Consider the following 4,406-nt stretch of genomic DNA (forward strand, 5'->3'; position numbering starts at 1 on the left):
TACTTGTGGAGCCAGAACATACTCCGTATGAGTCAGATATCCATGTTTCAACTAACACTGCGCAAAAATGATTCCGAAGGACAGTTACAGACTAGTTCTTGTGTAGTTGCATTCGATTTTTTCCATTCTACTTCACTAAACATCTCCATATGAGATCCAATTACTTGTAGGGAAATGCAAGAGACCTCAGTTATGATGATGCACTAGGTCCATAGCTGGGACTTTGTGTATGTTGTCGAAATGCGTTAGTGGAGTGCTCATTAAGAAAGTTTCTATACATGTTTCTGAACGAACTCCTTAAGAAAACTTCTCCAAAAGTTCCCTATGAAAGAATCCTTTGAAGCATCTGGTCGTCACAAACGTTTTGACAACTTGTGGAGCCAAATCGGACTCCGTATGAGTCAGATATCCATGTTTCAGTTAACACTGCGCAAAACTGATTCCGAACGACAGTTACAAACTAGTTCTTGTTTAGTTGCATTTGATTTTTTCCATTCTACTTCACTAAACATCTCCATATGAGATCCAGTTACTTGTAGGGAAATGCAAGAGACCTCAGTTATGATGATGCACTAGGTCCATAGCTGGGACTTTGTGTATGTTCTCGAAATGCGTTTGTCGAGTGCTCATTAAGAATGTTTCTATACAAGTTTGTGAACGGAATCCTTAAGAAAAGTTCTCCAAAAGTTCCCTATGAAAGAATACTTTGAAGCATCTGGTCGTCACAAACGGTTTGACTACTTGTGGAGCCAAAATGGACTCCGTATGAGTCAGATATCCATGTTTCAGTTAACACTGCGCAAAACTGATTGCGAACAACAGTTACAGACTAGTTCTTGTGTAGTTGCATTCGATTTTTTCCATTCTACTTCACTAAACATCTCCATATGAGATCCAATTACTTGTAGGGAAATGCAAGAGACCTCAGTTATGATGATGCACTAGGTCCATAGCTGGGAATTTGTGTATGTTGTCGAAATGCGTTTGTCGAGTGCTCATTAAGAAAGTTTCTATAGAAGTTTCTGAACAAACTCCTTAAGAAAAGTTCTCCAAAAGTTCTATATGAAAGAATAATTTGAAGCATCTGGTCGTCACAAACGTTTTGACTACTTGTGGAGCCAAAACGGACTCCGTATGAGTCAGATATCCATGTTTGAGTTAACACTTCGAAAACAGATTCCGAACGACAGTTACAGACTAGTTCTTGTGTTGTTGCATTTGATTTTTACCATTCTGCTTGACTAAACATCTCCATATGGGATCCAATTACTTGTAGGGAAATGCAAGAAACCTCAGTTATGATGATGCACTAGGTCCATAGCTGGGATATTGTGTATGTTCTCGAAATGCGTTTGTCGAGTGCTCATTAAGAAAGTTTCTATACAAGTTTCTGAATGGAATGCTTAAGAAAAGTTCTCCAAAAGTTCCCTATGAAAGAATCCTTTGAAGCATCTGGTCGTCACAAACGGTTTGACTACTTGTGGTGCCAAAATGGACTCCGTATGAGTCAGATATCCATGTTTCAGTTATCACTGCGCAAAACTGATTGCGAACAAGAGTTACAGACTAGTTCTTGTGTAGGTGCATTCGATTTTTTCCATTGTACTTCACTAAACATCTCCATATGAGATCCAATTACTTGTAGGGAAATGCAAGAGACCTCAGTTATGATGATGCACTAGGTCCATAGCTGGGACTTTGTGTATGTTGTCGAAATGCGTTTGTCGAATGCTCATTAAGAAAGTTTCTATAGAAGTTTCTGAACAAACTCCTTAAGAAAAGTTCTCCAAAAGTTCTATATGAAAGAATCCTTTGAAGCATCTAGTCGTCACAAACGTTTTGACAACTTGTGGAGCCAAAACGGACTCCGTATGAGTCAGATATCCATGTTTCAGTTAACACTACGCAAAACTTATTCCGAACGACAGTTACAAACTAGTTCTTGTGTAGTTGCATTCGATTTTTTCCATTCTACTTCACTAAACATCTCCATATGAGATCCAGTTACTTGTAGGGAAATGCAAGACACGTCAGTTATGATGATGCACTAGGTCCATAGCTGGGACCTTGTGTATGTTCTCGAAATGCGTTTGTCGAGTGCTCATTAAGAAAGTTTCTATACAAGTTTCTGAACGGAATCCTTAAGAAAAGTTCTCCAAAAGTTCCCTATCCAAGAATCCTTTGAAGCATCTGGTCGTCACAAACGGTTTGACTACTTGTGGTGCCAAAATGGACTCCGTATGAGTCAGATATCCATGTTTCAGTTAACACTGCGCAAAACTGATTGTGAACAAGAGTTACAGACTAGTTCTTGTGTAGTTGCATTCGATTTTTTCCATTCTACTTCGCTAAACATCTCCATATGAGATCCAATTACTTGTAGGGAAATGCAAGAGACCGCAATTATGATGATGCACTAGGTCCATAGCTGGGACTTTGTGTATGTTGTCGAAATGCGTTTGTCGAGTGCTCATTAAGAAACTTTCTATAGAAGTTTCTGAACAAGCTCCTTAAGAAAAGTTCTCCAAAAGTTCTATATGAAAGAATACTTTGAAGCATCTGGTTGTCACAAACGTTTTAACTACTTGTGGAGCCAAAACGGACTCCGTATGAGTCAGATATCCATGTTTCAGTCAACACTGCGAAAACTGATTCCGAACGACAGTTACAGACTAGTTCTTGTGTAGGTGCATTCGATTATTTCCATTATACTTCACTAAACATCTCCATATGAGATAAAATTACTTGAAGGGAAATGCAAGAGACCTTAGTTATGATGATGCACTAGGTCCATAGCTGGGACATTGTGTATGTTCTCGAAATGCGTTTGTCGAGTGCTCATTAAGAAAGTTTCTATACAAGTTTCTGAACGAACTCCTTAAGAAAATTTATCCAAAAGTTCCCTATGAAAGAATCCTTTGAATCATCTGGTCGTCACAAATGTTTTGACTACTTGTGGAACCAAAACGGACTCCGTATGAGTCAGATATCCATGTTTCATTTAACACTGCGCAAAACTGATTCCGAACGACAGTTACAGACTAGTTCTTGTGTAGTTGCATTCGATTTTTTCCATTCTACTTCACTAAACATCTCCATATGAGATCCAATTACTTGTAGGGAAATGCAAGAGACCTCAGTTATGATGATGCACTAGGTCCATAGCTGGGACTTTGTGTATGTTCTCGAAATGCGTTTGTCGAGTGCTCCTTAAGAAAGTTTCTGAACAAGTTTCTGAACAAACTCCTTAAGAAAAATTCTCCAAAAGTTCCCTATAAAAGAATCCTTTGATGCATCTAGTCGTCACAAACGTTTTGACTACTTTTGGAGCCAAAACAGACTCCGTATGAGTCAGATATCCATGTTTCAGTTAACACTGCGCAAAACTGATTCCGAACGACAGTTATTGACTAGTTCTTGTGTAGTTGTATTCGATTTTTTCCATTCTACTTCACTAAACATATCCATATGAGATCCAATTACTAGTTGAATAATGCAAGAGACCTCAGTTATGATGATGCGCTAGGTCCGTAGCTGGGACTTTGTGTATGTTCTCGAAATGCGTTTGTCGAGTGCTCATTAAGAAAGTTTCTATACAAGTTTCTGAACGAACTCCTTAAGAAAAGTTCTCCAAATGTTCCGTATGTAAGAATCCTTTGAAGCATCTGGTCAGCACAAACGTTTTGACTACTTGTGGTGCCAAAACGGACTCCGTATGAGTCAGATATCCATGTTTCAGTTAACACTGCGCAAAACTGATTCCGAACGACAGTTACAAACTACTTCTTGTGTAGTTGCATTTGATTTTTTCCATTCTACTTCACTAAACATCTCCATATGAGATCCAATTACTTGTAGGGAACTGCAAGAGACCTCACTTATGATGATGCATTAGGTCCATAGCTGGGACCTTGTGTATGTTCTCAAAATGCGTTTGTCGAGTGCTCATTAAGAAAGTTTCTATACAATTTTCTGAATGAACTCATTAAGAAAAGTTCTCCAAAACTTCCCTATGAAAGAATCCTTTGAAGCATCTGGTCATCACAAACGTTTTGACTACTTGTGGAGCCAAAACGGACTCCGCATGAGTCAGATATCCATGTTTCGGTCAACACTGCGCAAAACTGATTCCGAACGACAGTTACAGACTAGTTCTTGTGAAGTTGCATTCGATTATTTCCATTCTACTTCACTAAACATCTCCATATGAGATAAAATTACTTGTAGGGAAATGCAAGAGACCTCAGTTATGATGACGCACTAGGTCCATAGCTGGGACTTTGTGTATGTTCTCAAAATGCGTTTGTCGAGTGCTCATTAAGAAAGTTTCTATACAAGTTTCTGAATGAACTCCTTAAGAAAAGTTATCCAAAAGTTCCCTAAGAAAGAATTCTTTGAATCATCTG

This window comes from Triticum aestivum, chromosome 5D (assembly GCF_018294505.1).
Source record: "Triticum aestivum cultivar Chinese Spring chromosome 5D, IWGSC CS RefSeq v2.1, whole genome shotgun sequence".
Classification (NCBI taxonomy): domain Eukaryota; kingdom Viridiplantae; phylum Streptophyta; class Magnoliopsida; order Poales; family Poaceae; genus Triticum; species Triticum aestivum.